Source organism: Lichenostomus cassidix, chromosome 11, assembly GCF_008360975.1.
Source record: "Lichenostomus cassidix isolate B80296 chromosome 11, HeHo_3.0, whole genome shotgun sequence".
NCBI classification, from domain to species: Eukaryota; Metazoa; Chordata; class Aves; order Passeriformes; family Meliphagidae; genus Lichenostomus; species Lichenostomus cassidix.
This window is the reverse complement of record NC_139492.1, coordinates 4,673,668-4,698,165: the sequence shown is the minus strand read 5'-3', so window position 1 is coordinate 4,698,165 and position 24,498 is coordinate 4,673,668. Positions and strand designations below refer to the sequence as shown.

General features: G+C 40.2%; 1 long non-coding RNA gene across 2 annotated transcripts in view; it reads right to left on the bottom strand.

The window, feature by feature from the left end:
• The window catches only part of LOC146432098 (uncharacterized), a 64,648-nt gene extending 43,347 nt beyond the window's left edge, over nucleotides 1-21,301 (bottom strand). The window contains exon 1 of one of the 2 annotated variants that reach the window (XR_014854483.1): nucleotides 21,095-21,301. This is a non-coding gene — a long non-coding RNA (uncharacterized LOC146432098). The remainder of the gene's footprint in view (nucleotides 1-21,094) is intronic. The other variant, XR_014854482.1, reaches the window with a different exon arrangement.
• Nucleotides 21,302-24,498: the final 3,197 nt, after the last annotated feature.

Here is a 24,498-nt window from a genome sequence, read left to right as displayed (position 1 = left end):
TTTTAAAACCAATACATGATCACAGCTAAGACTTTTGTCATTTTCACAGCCTGGACAAAGCATGAAGCTCAAAGGCAGTACTTGGATTGGCTATTCCTTCTCTCAAACTGCTCAGATAATACATTTTCTGGGTTTTTTTGGTGTTTTTTAATGTAGATATTTGCCAATCATTTATATTATCATGGCTGCAAGAACAATAGACATAAATATTCATGACATCAAATCAAATATTGAAAGGAAAATTCTTCAGAAGAAGATCCCCAAGTTGTAAATTTATATACCATGATCTACTAAAATCTACGGAGCTGTCATAATTTACATCCATGGAGAATCTTGTTCATTACATACTTCCACTAAAATAGTTTGTCCCTTGGTCATGATACAAACATCAAATTTAGGATGCTTTCATTTTGAAGGTCCTCTAGTGTGTACTACACTATGGAAGGCACTGAACCATATGAAAAACAAAGCATCCAGATGAAATAGTGTCACTAATTTCAAAACATGCAGCTGATTTTTATCACATTTCAATAAGGCTTCTAATCTCCCATCATAAAATATAAACCAGCTCTCTGAAAGGCTAAATAACCAACTTCAGCTGCTATGATCTGCACAAAGACTCTGCTTTGGTAAAAGATATTTGCTTCCATAATTTTTAATACATCAGTTTCTGCTGTACTAGATAATCATTTATCCAAGTTTTAATTTCTAAGCTCTGTGCTGTTGACATTTTACAGTATTTTCAAAAAATGAAAATCAAGAACAAAAATATGACAACAAAGAGCACGGTAAAGATGATCTAAGAAAATATTTCTATTTTATTACCTGCCTTAATTGTGTTTTATATTGTGTGTCTCGAACTCCTGCAATGACAGGAGTTCATATTAATTACTTATCTTGTTATTTTCTGAGAAAGAATTGATCATAACAGACTGAAAGCTGTCCAACAACTGCTGCTCCAGAGCAGAGGCAAGCAGGAGCTTCACTGATCTTCTGGTGGGAAGATTCAACACTATGAGAGACCCAACACTCACTCACAGCCAGTTTTCCTCCAAAACTTTGGTGGTAGAGCTGGAGAAAAGAAACGAGAGTTCACACTTAGTTAAAAATTAATTTTTCTGTTAAAACAATGCCACGGGTTCTTAATCAATGCCTCATTAAGGCTTAAGGTCACCATATCGGCAATACCGTAAAACACAACTTCTGCCACCAGTTCTTCTCTGCTTTTCAGAGGCCTTGATCAAGAGATGGGAAGAGAAGGAAGATGGGGCTATTAATTCCTGAAGAAATGTCATTCAACTAATGGGAAAAAAAGAAAATAAAGAGCAATATAATCTCAAAATTTTCTTGCAACTGTGAAGTAAGATCTCTGCCAATCCTTTAAAATGACAGTATGCTCAAGTGTATTTTCCTGAGACGTATAGCAAAATTTCCTTTAGCTCTGCATTCCAATAAACTAATAAACTGTACCTGCCCAACAGGAAGGGGTAAGAGATAATGGGAAATTAACACAGAGAGCTTGCCACACCATATGAGTACCCAAGGGGTTTGCAGGTAGCCATGCTTCTCACTGGACTCTTCCTTCAGCTCTGCAGAGAATTTGGGATGTGGACAAACACCCACCACGTGAAGGCTGTGCTGGTGGAAAGTGTTTATCCCCAGATGTTCATCAGCATCAGCTGCAGAGGTTTCTGCCCCTTCAGAGCAGCTCCCAGCTGTCCACTTTAACTGGTACCAACACCACTTCAGCCAAAACAACGTAGATTAGCACAGACCTGCCCCTTAATACTGTCAGAAAAATGCCACTGCAAGCTGGCAATACATCCCTTGCCCTTCCCCCTCCAATCCACTCATCCTCTCTCTCATGCAAGCAACAGCACTTAACTGACCCCTTCAGGCATCACAGGATGCTAAACAGACAAATAATGATTTTTTTATTGAACAGGAGAAAAAACAGGAGAAGGGGGAAAGTAGGAAAGCCTTCTTCAGTTGCCAGCTTCTTGTCTCCTGAATTAAAATAACCAGGAAGCCATGGCTTTATCTTCAGTACGCAAATGGGAGAAGGAAGGTTAATTTATTTCACCTAATGAGAAATATTATGTTTCCTCTTTAGCAGATAAAACACAGAATGGGCCAGAAAAGAGTAAGTAAGTATACTGCAAGACAGGTCCAAACTATCCTAGGTCTTCCTCTCCTTTAGGATCAAGATCTTCTATCCTTCCCATGACAAGAAAATCTTTTACTGTGCAACCATTTAGAAAGACTATTCAGATTGGTTTACTTTAAATTTTTCAAACCTGAAACACCAGAATGAATAATTACAAGTGCTCACCCTTGCTATTAGTTTAGGGCCCTCAAGGGCAAGCTGTTTAATTCTTGCCTTTAAGATTAAACATTATTTTTCCTTCTTGAGAAGCAGTTCAGAGAATGCCATGGGTTTGATCAAGAAAGATTTGAAATACAGAATAAAAAGAATCCTTCATTATGGGCAGATGCTAGGAATCTCTTCCCTCCACCTCTTTTTTCTGTCTTTGAGGAAGACAAATCACTAAAAGTTTAGACATATAAAAAAATAACAGCAGCATCAATTTTGAAGCAATGTGTATTTCAGCAGACAGCACATCAGTCAGTTTGGTTTATAGAACCTGAGAAATGATGTTTTAACTTTTACTATTCCTTCTGTCAGAGTAGAAAAGATGTAGTTTCTCTCCTTTGGAGTACAACAGATAATGCTGTCATATTAAAAATTATACTTATTGTTTATGCATATAATAACTACAGCATTTGTCCTGCATTTAATTTTATGTCTGTCTTCAAGTGTTTGTTTAGTTAAAAGAAAAAAAAAGAGAGAGAGAGAAAAAACAGTGCATGTGTGTTCTGCATGTAAGTGTATTTTTTGATGTGCAGTGTCTAATTTGTGGAAACAAAACAAAAGGTAGAACAGCTGTGTGTTTTAGGGAAGGTAATTCAAAAGCCTTGTAATATTAACCTAAAAGCTAATTACACCTTTACTACAGCAAGCACATTTCTGCAACACAGTGGTAACAAGCTCAGACCAAAACTTTCTGAACCCTTCAGTTTCTCTCACCCACTGCATAGGTAACCCTCACCAAGTGGTGTTGGTCTTTTTTAAATAACATGTTTTAATGCATTCTGGGTAAATCTTGCAGTTCCAAATTTAACCCATTCATAGAACACTCCAATAGGAACTTTTCTCACAGAAAATAAAGACTTAGCAATCATGTTTGTAACAGATGGCAAAAACACCAGGTTGGACATAATACTGATGTGACCCAAGAAGAGATGTCTGGTCCCTTCCACACCAAAATGGCAGGTGGAGGTGAACCCTCCATACAGCCCATCCCTGTCCCACCTCATATGGATGAGGTGATTTAGGGTAGCAAATAAAACATTGTGTGAGCTCTGTCATGCAGTGGGTTTACCCACAGTACAAGACACTCCCTTCCCTCCTTCAAACCTGGAGTCCAAGCTCTTCTTATTCCATCACAAACATTAATCTTTCCTCCTGGGACATCTACCCAGAATAGCTTAATTCTATATTCTAACTCCTAGTATACCATTCCAGAATCATCAGCTCATTCTCCTTCCTTGAAAGCTGGCTAGCTAAAATGTTTTAAGTGCCAAAATATTAGTATTATGCCAGAATTGCATTATTCAGCCAGTCAAACAATACCTCAAAAGAACAAGTAGCACTGCAGCAGGATCAATAACATCCAGAGGACACGAGCAGAACCAATCCCTGAGGCTCAGTCTGCCTGAGCTCACTGACAATTAACAAAGACTAGATACAACAGGTATCCCTGGCAGTTGAGGCACTTCACAAATATAGTGCCCTGGAACAAAATACTCTTTGGTCCTGATGGAAGTAACCCCTTTAAACAATACTCTCTCCTCCAAAAACTCCCTACTGTAGACAAGACTTGAAAATTACTGATCCTATTCTATGTGTTTGAAAAATGACGATAAATCTTTATCGTTTCACACACTTCCTTATTCCTCTGCCTGTCTATTTAATTGTAAGCTCTTCAGGGCAGAGGCTAGGGGCGTTTGAATGCTGCAGTCAAAAGTACTAAACCAAAAATGGCTTTGAGCACTACATTATTTTCAAAACAATAAATGTCCACTTCATCTTTATATTACTTGCTAGGGAAAAAAATCAAAAAAAACCAAAAAAACCCCAAAAAAGCCCCAAACAAACAAACAAACAAACAAAAAACCAAACAGGGCATCTAGAATCCTCTCCTTTTCTGTTTCTTTGTTGTAAGATTAGTAAACCTTTCACTGGGTTCATCACTAAAACATGGATTTGACTCAAAAAGGACTTCTAATAAGACTTCCTCAAGATTCTACTCCTTCCTGACTCCTATGACTTTCTGCTGCTGACTCTTCCTTGTTTTGCCAACTCCTCCTAATTTCCTCGTGTGTGTGATGCTTACGTGTGTGTGTGCGCATTTCCTGCTCCACTCCCGAGTTCTTCAAAGCAAGCACAGTGCTCCCGACCAACACACAGAGGCAGTAAGGGAAACAAGGAAGACAATCTGACTCAGAGTGGCTGTTAAAAGATAAAAATTCAGTGGTTCAAATCAGCATCAGCACCCCCAGGCGCAGGCCCCTGCCAGCAGCAGTGTGCTTTGGTTCTACAGAACGAACTGGTTCCTTCCCCCACTGCAAGAAACGCCCCCCTGACCTCCAGCTGCCAGATGGAAGGGACAGCCAAGACTCTGCTCTTCCTTTGTTACCAACATTCACGTATTGATCTGTGTCCCCCCAAAGCACAGGACTCCAGCTCAACCTCAGCTCTCCCACCACAAGCTGCTTTAGGTCCTGGGGCAAACAAAACACTGAAGCCTCATAACGAGACCCCCAGGCACCACATTGCCTCTTTACTCCTGAGCTGGTTTCTCACATTTACCAATGGATAACCCTGCCCAGGAGCCTTTATACCACAGTTGTGTTAGTTCAAGCTGAGAGGAGGGAAGATGAGAGATGAAAAGGTGGCACAACATTTAATTTCTTTACCTCTTCCAGCCCCTTATTATTGCTGGAATATAACATTATCCCTTTTCATATCCTAGATGGTTCTGACCTTGTATTTTAACACCAAAGCTCTTTGAATCGCTGTCCCAAAGAACAGCAACTATAGAGATCAGCAGAGAAGAAAGAGCCTGAACTAAATGGTACAAAAGAGAAAAACCACTGAGAGCACCTGTATCCTCACTGTGATCTGCTTCTCCTGCTTCTCCAGGATTATGGGCTACATTTTTCTTTGGTGTGAACCAACACAGGCTACATCTGAATACATAAAGTTGACATCACAAACCTTGTAAACACAAGGTCTAGGGGGAACTTGCATCCTTCAACACCATGCCAGCTCCACCATCTCCTCAGACACACTTAGTAAGCACTGCCCCAAATGTTTCAACTAAATCTGACAAGGTACAAGAAAAAGCTGTAGAAGAGGTCTCTTAATTTGACAGAAATAGGTTCCAGAGCTGGAAGATGGCCACCTGTCCACAAACCATTGGAAACCATAGACAGACATCTTTGATCAATTTCCACCAGGATCGTGCCCTCCAGCAAAGGTGGATTTAACACCTCTAGGAAGAGTTTCTTAGGGAATGCTCACACAGCTTCTGCTGCAATACAGGAACCTTGGCAAAGATAACTATCTGGGTGAAGCAAACTCTCTCAGTAGCTCAGCAAAATGAGCTTCATTTTATGGTCCAAGAACCTCTGAAGTAGATGGAATGATATAAAAGCAGAAACAGCTGTGATGTGGATCTAGGAATTACAGAGCTGCTCTTGCTTATGTGAGCATGGAGAGCATACAAAGAGACAATGCAAAGTAGAGGTGGAGGGAAGAAACAATGCTCTGGGCTCTTCACCCCATCTCAATGGATCTGTCCCTGTTGAAGCAGCCTTTTTGATTTTGTGACATTCTAGTTACACTTCACACGGGTAAAAAGCAAGCAGTGCTGGAGCCACAATTCAGGGCAGAGAATGGCACTTTCTTGAAACTGCTTTGTCACAAAAGCAGCTCCTGTATCCCAAAACCTACCTAAGTACCTAAATCAGCAGTTATTCTCCTGATTGAACACTTACAACAAGAAACAGTCTTTTCAGAACAGCTTTAGGTATGGATGTGTGCTACCCACTGACAGTAAGAAAAATCATAAAAACCTTGAAGGATGATACAGATTTTCCAGGCATGAAATATCCAGTTGTCTCTAAGAGGCAACAACAGCTGCAGAAGTGAATGCCGAGAAGCCTTTGCTGTCATAAATGTTGTGTTATTTTAATACAATTTTACTTTTATTTTTACACAGAATCCATCCCTTTTCCTGCACTGGTAATTTTATGCCTTCTAGAATGCACTAGTGTAAGAAACCCCCAACATTGTGGTGAGTTCCAGAGAACTGGTGACGACATTATATTGTCAGCACCAGTTTTAATATCCAATCAGCTGGGACACTGAACAGAGCAGGGGACCTTCCTCACAGACACACAGAAACAAAAGGCCTCTTTTTATTCCTGTAACAAGACCAAAATATGCATTAAAAGAGATTCATAGCAAAAGTAAACTGTATTTCAGAAAAGCCTATGCAAATGGAAAATCAGGTACATTGTTTTAAGTATCCTTAAAATACTTAAAAGGCAGCCTTTTATGTGAAATGACAGAAGATGCTGGTGTGTCTGAGTTCCTCTGACTCACATCTTTTGTAATATGTTCCATACAGGCAAGTCACTGTCTTCCAGTCCAATTGTCTTTCACATGAATTTACAGGAGTCTGATGACACAGAGAAGTTTGCAGCTGGTTTTGGAGGCAAGCTGTCTCTCTGAACATCCACATGCAATGCTCCATGCACATGTTTCTCAATACTGGGCACAGTGACCCTGCCCCAAGGAGATCCAATGCAAAAGCTGCATGGCAGAAAGTCATGGAGCATGAGGGAAGACAGGAAATGCGATTTCTGCCAGCATTCAGTACTGCTCCAAGTGGAATCAGTGGAAGCTGCTTGCTTCAGCAGCTTATAAACTCATTCTAGTTAAATTTATAATATTTAGGTGCACAGAGCTTTCTGCTTTTTCCTTTTTAAGGCTAGAAAATGAGCTCATTTTGGACACCTCAGGTATCTTGTAGATGCTTCTGTGGTTTGCAGTACCAATTAACTTTCCCAAGTAATGAGGTATGATTCTCCCTGAGAAAGCCTACATCATCTGTGATATACTCCCCACAGAAATGTGGAAATCTTGCAGCCAAGGCTCAGATTCATGAGATTTTGGTGCTTTTTTTCAATATTCTTTGAGAAGCTACAGGAATAAAAACTTTACATGGGAGCCCTCTTACTGTTTTCCTCTCTGAGAGAAACACCATATAATAATTGAAAAGTGTTTTAATAGCAAGAAAGGTAACAATATTTTATAATCAGTGCCCATATAAAACTATGTGTATTAAAAAGTTCAGCCAACCTCTGCAGAAAACAATGAAGATAAATGACTGTTGCGAATCAGTTTAGGGCTGCTACTATAAGATGGCTCAGTTTCTCTCATATTATAGGTAGTGAAATTAAAAATTTACTCTGGCTTTTATTCACTGCCACTGTAATAAAACAACCCAACAATTTGGCAGCAATATAAATGGTTTCCCATCAACATGAATAGTGTCAGTGTGTGGACCTCTATCTATTTTTACTTGAGATCCAGTAAATCAGAAGTTAACCACTTCAATGTGAATTACAGTGATACAAGTTTAAGAAGGAAGAAATGAGACCTAGACATTGATTCTGCATGGCCTTTGCTAATGAAACCAGTTCTGTCATTGTTTATACCTTCACTGAATGCTCTCACAATCATTTGGATACAGTAAACAGCTCTTGCAGATGGCTGACTGCTAAAGAGGAGGAAAAAAAAGAGGTGTATAATGGCCACACTAAAAGGCTTAGATAACAACACATAAACTTCATAAAATTGTGTCCTGCAGTAACACAAGTGAACATTCAGCTGACCACAAGGAACAAAGGAGAATGCTGATGACCTCATCAGCCATTAAGTCTGTTGAGCCCTGATCTAACAGCATGATTCAAAATTAAAATCAAGGAAATTTGTCAACAAGCATTTCCTCAGCTCAGAAGAATCCTCAATTGTTGTGGCTTTTCCTCTGCACCCATTAGGGAGTGTCCCACAGACAATGAATGGGGAAGATTGGGAGCAGACCATCGCTGTATTTTACCAATTCCAAATCAATAAAACTAGTCACTGAGGCAGAGGCTCAGCCTGTATTGGGTTTAGTTTACTCTGGGGACTCAAACAGATATACACCATCACACTCCAACAGTTTCATCTCTTCCTCCTGCACCGAGACCTTCCAGGCTTGTTCAAACACAGCAGAACAGCCTCTGTGAGTCACAGTGGTCCTAGGAAGTGAAACCCAGAGTGGCTTTCTGTGGCTGTGGAAAGATGTTCTTCAGCAATGGGAGTTACAGGGAGAACCCAGAACAGATTAGATGAATATTCATTATTCAAAGTAGGATTAAGAAGTAAATGGTGGTTTGAGGATGTAATTTATGAGGGAGAATGACACAATCCCAAACCATTTAAAGAGTGCCTTCTCAAACTGCCCCCGTACTTTCACACCCACACTTTTTCCCTTCCCTTAAATGTTAAAGAGCTGGGGAAGAGGCCTCATGCACAGAAACTGCATATGGATACCTACCAATTTTTTTCATGTATTTGTGAAAAAAAAATTGAGCTCTGGAATATGCAGGAAAAAAATGGCATACAGAGCAAATTACTTCAAGGCCTATTTTACTCCTCTAGCCAATAAGTATTTCCAACTCATACATGTGGCAACATGTTATTTTCTGGAACCTTCTCATATAAATACCAAGCTAGTTTTCAATACCAGTAAGAGTATTTCATACATGTCTTCACTGTCTTCACATTTTGCTTTATCAATGAATTCAATCATTTTCAGCAATTAATCTGCTGAAGTGTTATTTTTAATAAACTTCTGATTTTAATCTGATGAACTGCAACATAACCTAAGATCTTTATTCTAGTTCCATCCTTTAGAAATCTACTTTTTGGCAGGTGTTCAAGGCAGCGAGTGTTTCTATAAATTGCAAGTGCAAATATGTCTCACAGAATGCACTGCAAACAGAGGACTGAGGAGACATTTAAGAATACACAACTGAACAAAGTGGTGACCTGGATAAAAGGGGCAATTTGTTTTACACACTAGTATTTTTTATATGCCAGTGTTTGTTTCTGGCCAAAACCCTATTCTTTCAGAGCACTCTGCTGAGTGGTGTAATTGCGAATTCTCTTTGCACTCCCAATTTTCCACCTTTTACGGGTCTCAGTCTAACAGAAAATTTAAGGATTCAAAAAAAAGTTCAACAGAGAAGCTAAGAAAGAAACCAAAGTAAAGCATGGGAAGGAACTCCAGGCACTCAACCCATGGCTGGTAATCCCCACTTTATAAATATTGGTAAAACAAAGGAATGGAGTTAACCTGCCTAAAGTCAGCCCTTGCCAATATGACAGTAAGGAATTTCTCCCTCCTTACTCAAGCTACAGTTCTTAGAAAAAATACTCACAAAAAGCTTATTCCTATAAGGGAAGCAGAGGAGAGAAGAGTCTCATTGAGGTAAATACTTGTTTGTGGAGATTACTGCTTGTCTCACCAATACCCCAGGGACCACCTTGTCTACACCCATAATTAGGGCAAGCCCCTCTGTAACTGCATGAGGTCATGTTTTTCTTTCAAGCAGCAGTAAATTATCATGCTTGTTATCTCTCCCCTACACAGATTCTCTCAAAAATTAGATTATCTCCAGGGCTTCCCTCGCTATTTTATCATTTTCCATATCACTCTCACTATAGTAGGAAAAAAGGCCAAAAAAATTCAGCATTTAGGGTTCGAGAAAGAAAGGTATTAATGCATTAAGGGGTGTAGGGGAGGAAGAGTGAAAGAAGCAGATCATCCTGGAACTGCCAATTTTCTGTATCCTTTGAGGATTAGATCCAAGCTTATAATTTCTATGAGCAATTATCTAAATAGAAATGCTCTAATTGCACTAGGATTGTGTTTTCTCTGGAGTGTTATTTCTTTCAAGTATCCTGCTGTTTATTTATATTCAGCTAAATAAAAGGTGTGCTGAGTTACCCAGTGATTTACACCGCAGTAGGGACGTTACCAGTGGTACACAGGAGACTGCTGTGGCATCACAGAAAACCCTCTAGGCTGTTCTAACTTACTACAACTAAGCCCATTCCAGTCTCTGTCTTCTAAACTCACAGTTTAATAAAGAAAACAAAGCAATACTTCCTGGATGATTGCCAATGAGCTGCTTTGTTGCCTCTGGAATCACTGCCAGCTCAGGGAAAAGTAGGGAAAAAATTAGGTATGATGCACAACTACCCAAGGAAAACAGCTTACCCAGCTTGGTATCCCATGTGTCTGGAAGTGTGTTAGAGAGCCTGGCATGGAGGCAAAACACAGCCACACACATTGTGCCCTCAGCAGTGACAGCAGGTTACACCAATCATTCCAATGTGCCTCCATGGCTGCTCTAATCAATATTAGATCACTGACACAGGCAACAGCACCAAGACAAACAGCCAAGACATGAAAGACCCAACACTTGTTAGAGTTTCATTCCTAGGAGAACAGGGAGATTACAAGGGTTGGCCTCTGTCGTTACACACCATGCGCTCCATTGCCCAGGAAAAGTTCTGTCTTAAAGGTTAATAAACCTGTAAAATGTGCACACATTGGAGGGGAATGCAAAAACTCTCCCTCACAGGGAATTGTGGGGATTTTCTAAAAAGGACTCCTAGTCCCCCTTCTCCAGAATCACAGCAAAATGTCAGAAGAAAAAGAAGTGAGGGTAATCTCACGGCTCACTGCTTTCAGCTTGAAAACCAAAATGGATCACATTACCCTAGAAATCCTTAGTGACAACATCGGGGTGGGATACAATTTTTAAAGGGTCAGGCAACAGAGAAAGTCTTCTGTTCGACAAATTCATATCATACATGACTTACTATCTTAATTTGTGTTTATTTATGTTTATACACAGTAAGAGAGAAACAAGAAAAGCAGAAGGGGCCAAAACTAAGCGAGTTTAGAAAATGCAGGACATTGCATGAAAATTATAGTTTCAGGGGCACTAAGTATCAAGACAGGAATAATTCCCAAGAAATGTTACTCCTTTTTCCACATTCCAATCAAGAATAACCACCTTATGTTAACAGGAAAGAAACAACAAAGAACACATTCCTTCTTAATGTGCCATCATGAATGGACTGCTCAACAGGAGTAAGTGAAGAGGATCTCTATCTGTTTTAATTCTATTTTTATGTAGAATAAATTAATTGTAACCATTCGCAAACAGGACAACAACTTTTAGAACCATGGCTCTGTTCTCATTTCAAACCAAAAAAGCATGACAAAAGGGAGTTTGTATAGAAGCCTAATTATTGTACCAAATTTTACCATGCAAAACATGCACAGAGCACTTGTTGATGAGCCACAGGCATCTGTGAAACCAGTCCCAAGAATAAAACACAGAAATATGTAAAATAGCAACTAAACCCATACCAGTAAATACATTTCAGTCCCTGTCAGGGACCGAAAAACATACATTTCAGAAATACACCTACTTAAAGCTAATTTTCTATGCTGCCATGAACATTACCATCACAGAAACAGTATCTCCTTGCCTGTCCTTTAACAATGAGGAAGATGACTGTGAGTAAAATAAACATGATAATTTCTTGTCCAAAGCTGTCACTCAGATTGATGGAGCAAGTCGGTTTTTCCACAGCTGAATTAAAGGAGACACATACCTGATAATTTTATTGCTTTTCTCTGTTTCTCCAACTGAAGTGAGAACTTTCAGAGCCTGGGACATCCAACACCAGAACAGACAAGTCCTACTTATGCATATGCAAAACATGAATTAGTGTCAAAAAAAGGGTATGCTGAACAGACCAGATTCACAACTACTCTTGAGGGAAAAAATTTTACTTTAATCAACTGGAAGTTTTTCCAGTTTAGTGGCTTTCTACCCTTTAAGGCCATGGTTCACTTCAGCTTCTTAAGAAACATTCTTGCTTCACATTACCAAAATATTTTCACATAGAAAATTTTCTAAGTGCATTTTAATGACTAAGCCTTTGACACAAGAGGGATAGGTAAATCTTTGATTCTTTCTTGTTCAAGTCTACTCAGCGTCATGAGCTCAAGGCCATAAAATCTCCATGTGGAAGCAGAGATCCCCAATAAGAATTCAGTGGGGTTTTTTTCTCCCAAAACAGAGAAAAAAACAGGAAAAAAAAGCAACATGATAAAGGGTCCTGGAGAGCAAAGCACTCAAGAATCCCAGACCATTCTTCAGCTCTTCAATGCTTCACTTCAGCTGAAAAGGCAAGAATGTGCCAATGAAGAGCTTGGTGTTTGGAATATCACACACAGATTTTGGGATCTATGTTTTTTAAGTCCTGCCTGCTCACCACTGTTTTTCTTCTGGCTCCAGAGGAGCTCCAAAATTATATTCAAAGCCAAATCTTTCATGGCATTTTAATGGCCTTGGGATCCCCAGTCCTTTGATAAAAACCAGGTCCTCTACATGTGCTCAAAGGTTTAGCATTTCTCTCTTCAGGTAGCACTGATGTTTTGCTATTTTTATCGTGATATTCAGTGGCAGAAAGAAAGCCTTTCTGAAACACATTCATACTTTGCTTTGTTTTCCACAAAATAAATTTTTTACCACCTATTTTGCAAAATGTGATTACACAATTTCTCTTGCCAAATTACAGCAATCATTCAAATTTCCAGAAAAACAGGTCTATTCAGGAACACTGCATTTAGAATTTAAAACCTGGAGGATACACAGTAAATCAGTACTTTAAATTCCAAACATAGCTGGTAGCAAACCATAAAATTCTATCAACACTTTTTGTCCATTTATTCTTTACAAAATGCCATTGAATAAAAATTTGAAGCTCTCTGTCTAGGAAGGGAAATAATTTTTGAAATGCCTAATTTTAAGACAAAATAAGGAGAATAGTTTTCCCTGCAATTAATTTGGTATTAATTTTTACTAAACCATTCAAGGAAGAGGCAATATCTCGAAGGCTCTCAGTATCCAACTTAATGAAAAACCTCTGGATTTTGAAGCCACAGTTTGTATCTGTGCTTAAATCCTACTTTATCTCTGCTTCATTACCTCCATCTCAGTGGAAGACAGTTCCATACTGTTTTCTATGTCATTACTGGGTGCAGTAGCATTGTGTTTCTATTTATTACTAGTGCAGTACTCTCTCATCACACATCCTCTTCTGGCTGCTTCAATGCTGCCTTCTTAAATATATGCTTTGAACTGTGCTCCAATTTCCTGTTAATAAGACTCTCTTATAGGAAGATGTCTCCTATGATAGCCTTCTCTTTCTCATACATATTCAAATAAGAAATGGAATCTGTATTTCTCCTATATTTTTTTGCACATTCATTTAAAAAAAGAAATCAAGACAATTACGGCAAAAACTAAAACCACTGTTCCAGTCATAATTATCACATATAGCAGAAAAGGGGATCAGCTGCCTTCCTGGTGGAATTTCACCTAGAGTTTTATTTGATGATGCTGGTTGATACCATCCAACAGACAGGCACTGGTCCCTTTTCCCAAGGAACAAACCCAATCTGTTCTGTTCATGTCCAAGAAACAGCCAAGCTTGAACAGTTATATCACCATAAGAAATCATTCATCACTTGTGTTCATAAATACTCTCTCAGCTTAAAGAGATTATTTTCAGTCTCACTCAGCACACTGGTGACCTTAAAGAATCAAAGATCCAGGGTTGTAAACTCTTTTCACACACTTTTTCCACTATTTGTCTGGAAATTTCATCCACAGCAGGCAGAGCACAGGTGTGCAGTAGCAACCAGTGGTCACATTTTATGCTCTAGAGCAACAGCAGCTTTTCATTGAATTAAAAGAAAATAGCTAAAGCCATCACTGTCTCCATGAACTGTTCTTCTCTAATATAAATTGAGGGTATTACCCTGGTGTCTATGAACAACAAGTTTTCCATACTACTTTCCTCCTGTCTTAAACCAGTCTCTAAGTGAAGATGTTTAATTGCAAATGCAGATGCAGCTATACTAAATTGGCACTTCAGGCTCCAGAAACATGGAAAGCACCAGCTTTGAAAACTTTACCAGTTTGAAACTGTTTGAAAGCTTATGAAAACAAACGACAAAAAGAGATACTGAAATTAAATGAACACAAAAAATTGCAAGGCTACACTAAATGTATGTGCTGTGTACCACAAAGCCAAGGGAATTGGATCAAATGGGTGTGCATTAAATAAGGGGGAGGGGAGTGGAAACAAATATATCAGGAAAACAGAACAATGGCATAATTTAGCATATTTGTACTTGGGTCAGATCCAGCTGATTGCTTTGGAAAGGATTCTGCTCAAAGTGAAAGGTGAATGGAGGAAGGGAGCTCAGGAAAGAGGCGGGTGTTTGTCTTCAAAATAAATTATCTGCAGAATGCAATGAGCAGTGAATGCATTACATTGCAGTAAACACTCCAAATACCTCAAAAATACTATAGCAGTGTCTTCATTGCCATGATTGTTATTAGGTAGAAGGCAAACAAATGTTTCTTTGTGAAAAAGAACTTGGAGCTCTGCCAGGAATGGTCACATCTAACACACATTATTTATGACTGTATAAAGTGCAAGAATATTAGTCACTTAATGAATAGCTGGAGGATGTCTGTTACAAGACATGAAATGATGGTAACTTGTTAAAGGTAAAGAAGGTTAAAAAAGGGAATCTCTGCACTCAGGAAGCTGCTGTGAGTCTCTACCTCATGTCTACAGAAATGTAGTTTTAAGCTTCTGCTAGAATAGCAGTCCCATGCATCACTGCAGACCTTTGTAAATTCAAGAGCCAAGATTGTCTTCTTCACATCTCTTATACATCCCTATTGGTATCTTTGACACCATGAATTACCCATCTCTCCCTAAAACTTCAGTTTGGTACACAGCTTATACTGTGGGCTTCCTCCCTGCCCTTCTTTTTAGAGCTCCATTCAGTGGTCTCATCATCTTCCTCCTCCACACCCTGCAGACATTTTCCAAGGGGCTCTTCTCACCTCACCTCTTTTTCACATTGTCTACTTTTATCCCTCTGTTGACCTCATTCACTCATACGGTCTCTCCTCAAGCAGGGACTGACAACCCTCAAATATTCCTCTTCTGCACATCTGTACCCTGCCACCCTTCTCCTGGCTCACAGATACTGCAATACTAAATATAACAATAGAATTACACATTTATCCCACCTAACCTCATTCCAACCATCACCTTCCTCTCCAAAAAGGATCTTTTACCCAACTACAGATGAAGGTTTTGAGACAGAGCAGTCATAAGAGATGTTTTTCCTTTATTTATACCTCACTTATTTCCACTTTATATCATTTATTCAGCATATTAAAGAAGGAGAAAAAAAGAGCTGTCTGAGAAGGAGGAACTCTCTTTGGATTTATATTCAAACAAGGAGATGAAACAGGACAAGAAGAAACAAGAGCTTTTTGTTGTTGTTTAGAAGATAACTGAAATTTCGTGAAATGCAGAGCTCTTTGTACCTGGAATCTAATTACATAAAGTGCTCTGCACCTCTGCCACTGAATGCTGTGGGTTACAGGGTTTGTTGCTCGGGGTTTTTAAATTGTGGGTTTATAGGATTTTGGCTCTTTTAAAGCAGCTCCCCATTTTCCTAAAGAATGGCTGTTTCAAGCCATCAGACTTTGCTACCTCTGCTACAACAACGTGACCGTGCCTGGCTAATCACTTGCTCAATCTATTTATTCAGCTTCCAGCACAGCTCAGCACCATGTATCATACACATCGTGCAAAAATTTCACTCAAGCATAATCATGGCTCTTAAAACTCAAACTTTGCCACACAATGACAAGGTCTGCACATTACCAGAATTACTTTCCCTCCTCCTCCGCCCCCATCCAACTCCTCATCAGTCTCTAGCATGACTCAACCCCGTTGAAAAGCTGTAGGTTTACAAGTCATTTCATTTCTTTCAAGTGAGATACATCATATGGAGGAAATAAATAAAATGTTTTCAGTGCCTGGTTCCCGGTGGATAATAGGGTCTATCTGGTTTCATAAGCTGCTTTTAACTGGGAATTTTTTTACATTGGTTTTGGCTCAACCAGAATGAAATCCCCATTTTGAAGCCCACTCCCTGATGGCAGCAGAACCTCGCCCAGCAGCACATCAACATTTCCTTCTTGCTCTTTGAGCTGACAAACGGATTTTGGAACTATTCCTGTTACAATTCCCGCCTTATCTCCAAGACTGTGGGCAGGGTAAAAACTGCCTTCAGACAAAATGCATTTTTCTTAAGGTCCTGTGCTGAGAGCCATCTTTTACTTGCCAAAACCCCAGACTTCAGCCGCACTCTGAGGTTTTCAAGACATTTTTAACCATTTCAATTCCAAATCCTTGGCAGTTTTATGGCTAGCCATGAGATGTTTGTGTATGTGTTCTTCTCTGTCTCCCTCTTACTGGCCTGTGTTAAAATTTATACAAAACAAAAGCGGGGGGGGGGGAGACAGAAAATTACTGTCATGGATCATCCTAAGGAAAATTAAGTTAAAGTATCTTATTTTCACTGGTCGTGAGGGATTAAAAGCAGAAACAAACATTTATCTGGATCAACTGATATATCATTATGATTGCAGCTGCTTTCCCTGCCCACAAGAGTTCCATGATGTTAAAATTTTGAGGATTAATTATTCCAAGTGTTGAGTATCCCCTGCTAGCTGGTACTTGCCCTTAGTTCTAGTCAAATTACTTGAACTGATCACTGTCAGCACTGTGCAGAATTAAGAGGCCCATTGTAAAAGCATCCCCAAACCTACAAAAATAATTGCAAAAGAATCAAATGCGGCAGGCGTGAAAAAAGAGCAATGAGGGCTAACAGAGGAGAGAAGGTTCATTGAATTGAAAGAGGCCAGGTAGTAGCTGAAACTTCAGTATTATAAATAGGACATTATGTAGCTGAACTAAAAATAGGAGTTTTATTTTTACTTGATGTTCCTCGCTGCTTGCTGCTGACCTAGAGAAAGAGGACTCAGAAAGGAGAATTAAACAATTCCCCACAACCACACAAAACAAAACCACTAGCCTGGTGCCAGTGTCTATTTGTAAACAAAAAAGAATAAAAATTTTTTTAACCAATTTCAAAAGATTCTAATTGAAAGAGCTCCCTAATACTGCTGTGAAAAGAATGCAATAGAATAGAACAATTTCTGCAGAAAACCAACTGCACTTACAAATTCCCTGTCTACATAATTGCTTATAAGAGAAAATGGCTGGTATATGTACTCTGATTCCTTCACCCACTCTGTACACATACAACTGCTCTCTATGCTGGAACCACTCTCTGCTCAGCAGTAATAACATATTATCATTCCAGTACTCGGTTTCAAGTCAAGATTGAGGGGCCCAGCATAGGTCTGGAGGAAAATGCTCTGTCAACTTGCCACCTGCCAACTGTCTCAGGGCAGCATCTTGTGTTCTTCCCTTTCCTAAAGGCCAATTTTACGCTTACACTGAGAATCCTAATTTAGGTATGGTAAAATGGCAGCTTTTCTGGCCAGCTGCTGAGGTGGTTGGTCATACTTAATTTCATCTAAAAAAGGAAAAAAAAATTAGCACAGGCCTAAACCACCAAATCTGGATTTAAGTTTCAAGCCCACATATCTAATCCTCAGGACAAAAGAGACTTGAAACCATGGTTTTGGTTCTGCTTACAAAGATAAGAGGAAGTTGTAAAATAAAACCAGATTTGAATCTGAACTTAAGTTCACAGCTGTTTCAGTCCATGGCTCTTGGGGGGCCCATCACTAGCTAAAATCTAAAAGACTCAATAGACTTGAGATTTCCCTGGGCTGATTTTGGCTAAAACTGCTAAATATTGGGTCTTTGCAATGTACCACAGGCTCAACGGGCTGTGATCAAGAACTTATCCATCACCACTTTTGTAGAAAGCTGAAATGAAGATGAAACATTGCAATTTGATTTTTAATAGTAAGCCATAATTACTTAAAAAGCTTTATAGCAACAACAAAAATACCTTGCATTACTTGTCATTGCTGATCAAATTGAAATACTTGTATTTATTATAGGAAATCATTATAATTATTTAAGGAAAAATACTAAGCATCTGTGTTGTGTATATGCAAATCTACTAGTCAGTGATCTTTTCCCATGGGCTGAAAAACAGAAAAATCCTTATTTGCTGTATTTGTACACCATTCATATGTGTCATTACATCAGTGATCTGATTTGTTTGGGAATGGTAAGACTCAGAACATAATTCTGCACTTAGATTAAATAATTCTAAAATGCAGGTTAGCACAGAGGCAGATGATAATTCAAAACTTCTTGCTACTGCTAAGCTATTTTAGCTTCTCTCACTGTCAAAGCCAAGTCAAACATACCTAAATTAAAATGCCTATTTGCAGTGTCTCAAAAGACAACAGAAAGATTAATGTATTTCGTTTCCTCTCTTGATTTTTGGTAATATTTTTTCACTTTTCATATGCTGAATCAAAATCCCCAAATAAAAGTAAATGCCCTCACTAAGGCTGCACTGTTGTATTACTGCTGGGTTTTGATAAATCAGACAGCTTGAGAGGAAAACAAGGACCAAAACCCTTCCATATTGGAAATGTTGGCTAAATGAGCCTTTTCCTTTCTTTTACCATTGTACTAACTTTTATACATTTACACATACACAGATATAGGTACACATACTTCAACACTACTTCAAATCTAGTTTTGGATGCTACTAATATTTTCAACAACCCAACATTGCTGCCTGTATTTTTCCTCTTCCCCTTCCTTAATAACTCACAACAAACAGACAAAAATTGCTGGGCAACCTCTGGACCCCTCCTGGCAGGACATGGAACACAACTAAGGAATGGGCACAGCAGAGACCCAGGTTCACCTGACCCACGCTTGCCAGGCATGACCTACATCTCTTAAGCACTATTTTTGGTGTGTGGGCACAAGGAAACCTCACCTTAGCAGCACCACAATACACTATAACTGGCCTGTTGATCTCTATCCACTTTAAGCCACAAATAAAAGTCCTGATGATTAATGTCCCAAGTTCTTCCTCAGATATTCAACGTATTAAAAGTCATATTTTCATACAAACCAGGTTCCCCTCCTGCTGGTCTGCTCAAAGGAAGAATTCTCACCTCCTTGCAAGTACCTTCACTTTGTGCTTCTCCAGTAACACATAAAATACACAACTTCTGTATGCAGCATCTTCTAAAACATTGTAACACCTAGTTACCAACAAGAGATAAAAGTACAACATCTCCGGTGAGTACTGGACACTGGAATGGGTTTCCATTCAATGCACCACTCCCTGCAGTAATATGCAACTTCCCAGCTAGGAGATTTAGATCAACTGCATCATTTTTGCCCTCACCTTGGACGTGGCCCCAAACACAGAAACAGAAGCCCAGCACAAAAAAATTCAAGGGAGAATGTCTAGCTCTTGTTATAACCAGATGATTTAAGAGTCTCCATTTTGAATACCAAGCAGCTCCAGAGGAAAGTGTCAGGTTTCCCTGTTGCTGCGCCCCTTTAGCCTTCACCATCTATTCCTGGCCATCCTGCAAACAGAACCAACAGCAGTACAGCTGCATCACACTAAGGGCGAACTGGCTTTCCGAAGAAACTTCTAGAATTTACATCTTCTCCTCACACCAAATACTGTAACTCAAAATAGCTTTTTCTATTTTCCTCGTTCAAATAAACTCTTATCCCCCCAAAAAAGCATCTTGACACCCATTCTCCACAGCTGTTCCCTCTGTTGCAGGGAACAGCCAACAGGTTTTGGACTGTTTGCTGCTGCACACCACACACTTGTACATCCACCTAAATGAAGCCACTGTGGACCAATTATGAAAGATCTGTTATTCCGTTTGGAGTTACTCATTTGGGGGTTTGATTTTTGATTTGTTTTCCTCTGAGGTTTTTTGGAAGCACTAGTGGGATGAAGTTTAAATTAAATTGGGACCATCAGCATCCCAAAGACAACTATTCAGTAGCACACATTTAATATTGATTTAATATGATTATGTGGGCTGTTTGCAACCGCAGCTGTCTAACTAATGCCACTTAGACACAAAGTAGTTTATATATTCATTACCAGGAATGTTAGAATATGAACCAAACCAAAACACAGCTAAATAATCCACACAAACATGCAGCTCTGAAAGCTACAGGAAAGTTAAGAATTAAAAGCTGCAGTTTTCAATTAACAGAGACAGCTGAGGTAGATTGTTTTGTGCCTTGCATGCGTGGTCTAAGGTGCCACTGGACAAATAATTACAATATTATAGAATACTCAAAGCAAATGACAAACCAACCATTGTGCTACACTAAAATGAATCACTAACAAAACAAAACTGTATCAATGCCAGTTATCTTTGGGGATGACCTCTTATTCCTGGCTGCTTCCAGAGCCAGATGCATCAGCCAGCTCCAACATCCTGCTGAACTTTGGAAAACAGCAATGTCTGTACTATGGCACAACTTAGCTGTTTCTAAAGCATCCCTTACTGCTATAACCGCTATCAATTCAGTGGGGCGGAAGAGAGGGAGGTGTAGTTTTCTAATCCTACCAAATACCATGGAGAGGATTTTTGGTCATGTCAGCGCCAATCCCTGCTGTGGCTTGTGGCCACAGATGGAACCATGCGCCAGGGCCTTGCTCAGCTCTGGACACAGCAAGTTCAACCACGTTTGCCTATTTCAGCAGTGCTGCTCTGAGTACAACATGGACTTGATTTCAATAAATAAAAAAAGTGGGTGGTAAATAGAAGTAGGATTGTGCAAGACAGTTTAGCATCAACGACCGATCAATATCATCCCCAGAGTGTGTCAGAGCACAGGGGTCAGCTGTGACAACTTTTGGTCCGTGACAGAAGAGTGTGGACGTTGTCCTACCCAAGGCGCACACTGTGGTCGGGCTGCACAGCACCCAGGAGCGATGGCAACTCACCAGCACCCAGCACCTTGTTCTCATGAGGGCTGAGGCCATTCCTCAGCCCAGCAGCGGCAGCCGGACAAAGACCAGCACCTGCACACCGCAAGGTTGGGCGACAAGCAGTACCCAGAGCCCCGCCAAGATGGCGGCGCGGCCTGAGGGAGCCCCGCCCGCGCGCCGGGGAGGCCGAGCCTCCGCGCGACGGAACGGCCGCTGGGCGGCGCTGCCGAGCCCCGCCGCGTGCGGTGAGGGAAGGGGATGCGGGATGAGGGAACGGGCTGCGGGGTGAGGGAACGGGGTGCGGGAGGCCGGGCCGAGCCGTGGCCGCCGGGCCGAGCCGTGGCCGCCGGCCCTGGCGACGTTCCCGACTGCCAGGTGGCGAGTGGAGACGGCGCTGCCGGTGGCGGTGATCCCGCAGCGCCGAGCGCTGGCGGCTGGCCCCGGGAGGCAGCGCAGGCCGCCTTGTGCAGCTCCCAAGCGGCCGCCGCCCCGCTCTGGGCACGGTCACGTCCGGTGTCTGTCGGCTGACAGCAAGCAGTCATGCCAGCGCTCGGGAAAAATAGCAAAACATTCCCAGTGTTCTTGCTGGCAGTCTGTGAGGAAGGGTTTCCCAGTGGCACCGGCGGGACGGAGCCGCGGTCAGCGCTGGCATGGTGACACAGGCGGAGAGTGGAGAGCAGCCGCCTCAGCCCGGGACTGCAGGGGAGACCAGATCTACTGCAAGGCAAACTACTCAAGCCCCGGGCTGCTGGCAGCAAAGGTCAAGAACAGTTTTCAATCAAAGGTTTTTGTAAAAATTATACCGCTAATGTCGCGCTAACACAGCAGGTCCTTTCCTTTCACCACCTGTGTTGGGGATGACATGGTCGGTTCAGCGCTCCGGTAACTTAGCCACACGTGTCCTTTAAGGCATGTGATGCTTTTGCCAAGCAAAAATCTGCAGGTTCTGGATGGCTGATGCCTGTACCGAGGATGAGTTCTGTCAAGCCATCAGTAACATCTTTCCAGGTAATGAATGTCCCAGAAGATTTTTCTGCTCACTCGTATCTTTGAAATGTATCTTGTTTTATCTAAGGGTCTACATTAAAATACCACTAAAAGTCTCACTGGTTAAAGCAATTGCTCCACATGAAAGTTCCCAGCCTTTAAAATGTCACCAAATAGTTCAAAAGAATAATTTTAAAGCATGATGGTCCACAAGAACCATCTTCAGGCTAAATATGTATTTTGTTTCCATTGATATATTTTTTGGTACACAGCAATTTAAGTATGTTTGGGGAACCTGATGTGAATTTACTATTCACTTTCAAGCTTTTATTAGTAGACCTTCATGCACTGTAAGGCAGGTTCTGTTGATGAGCAGTGTGGTTATCACTGAGCTTGTAAAATAAACAATCTAATGGGACCACAAAGATTTGCTGATACTCCATTTTAGCCCATGTTAATAAGCCCTGGTGTATAAAATAATGTAACACCAGAGCAAGAACTGGCCCTGCTGTTCTTACACTATTGCTGCTGCTATTCAGCAGAATATCTTTCATTCTACTAAAAAATATATTATCCATGTATCCTAGACTTCTATGGCATTCCAATATGGAAAATCCTCTGGCCAAAGCTGCCATTTGCCCTTTTTCTTTACCCCTTCTTCATTTTCCCACGTAAAAACACCCATGAGCTTCTCACACACAACACAATAAAAAATTACATCAAATTTTTTTCTTCTCACTCAAATAAGGCTTTTTCAGAAACAACAATGGGAAAAATGCTCCTATAGACAAAATTACAATAATGTGTCTTCAAAGTCTAGAGATAAGGTTTATTTCATGCAAGCTCACTTTAGGAAACAAGAAAAAAAACAGTATTTACCATTTCACCCTTATCCCTTTCTCTGTCATATAAATCTTAAGTAGTATTATGCCACTGTTTCTCAGGTTCAAGATCAAATTAGCAATGTGAACTCTCTGTCAAACAAAAGGAACAAAAGCTACAGGAATCAACAGGCACTCTCATCACGCTACTAGTGGGCAATTAGCAGAGAAACAGAAGGATGGCCATCATCAGACTTTGACAAGGTAAACAAAGCTGATCTGTAAAATAGATTTATAAATAAAAGTAGTTGAAAGTATCAATAGAAATTGTGTGTGCCATTTGCTCTTTCACTCACTAAGCACATTGATCTTTGCAAACACGATTCTGACTAATGAGCTGTGTTAAGTGGCTCTTGGATCCTTATTTTGTTGCTGTGTGAAAGATGGGGACTCACAGAAGCTGATTAAAGAAACAAAAGCTCCAGTGCTTCTGCACTCAGATACCAGCTTCTTAACCTAGTCTCTAGAACATTTCTCACTTACTTATTTGTTTAAAGACTACAAATCCTATTTAAGAGCTTGCCTGAAGTAGGTTGTGTCATCTCAAATGGAAGAAGTATCATGGATGCAGAGTTCCCAGAGAGTGAAGCTCATTACAAAGTACTCTTTGAAAATACTCTGAAAAGTACCAATAAAGGCTGCACCACTTCCAGCCATTCAAGTATTAATTCAAACAGTGCATCATTTACTTGTTCTGAGAAACAAACAGCGTGTCAAGATGCAGAAACAATTGCTTCAGCTTTGCTTGGAGCTTTCATGGAAAATATTTGTGGTTGAGCTTTATTGATTTCAATGGGTCCATCCAGGTATTGGAAAAGAAATAAAATTATTCTATCTAATTCATCTTTAAAAACAGATCACAAAATACAGTTTTCTTCCCAAAAAGGGGGCATGTACCAATTTCAATATTGAGTATTAACAGTGGTTCTTACAACAAACCATATAACTCACTGTAAAATAGGCACCTTTTTTTTCCCAAAGGTTTCTTGACACCCTGTATATTTGGCTCAACAAAATTTATTTTTTAAAAAAGTCTTTTGCTGCTAGGCAGAACAGAAGCATTATTTCAAAGTAAGGTGAATCCAGCAGACACACACAGAGAAGCAGTTCCATCGCTGGACAAACTAGGGTATGTTTTGATATAAAATCTTCTGAATTCTGAGACTTGTTCTGAGCTTTCAGCAGTCTGATGGCAAATAAACACTTTTTATAGGCTAACAAGGCAACGTGGTAACACAATACACATTGACTTGCCCGATAAAGTTACATTTTTCTTTCACTTCAGTGTCAGCTTTGCTTCAACCCCTATACTCATAACTTGACTTTCCCTTTGTACCAGAGAAGATGGAAGAACTTGTATTTTTGGCAGCACTCCTCTTCCAAAATCACTCAGCATGCATTGACTGGGCTCCACAAAAATCAAGGCAAAGCTTTGTAAATCCCTGGAAATGTTCCATTCTGAATTTCTAAAGCCGCTTGCTTTGGGTATGATGAAC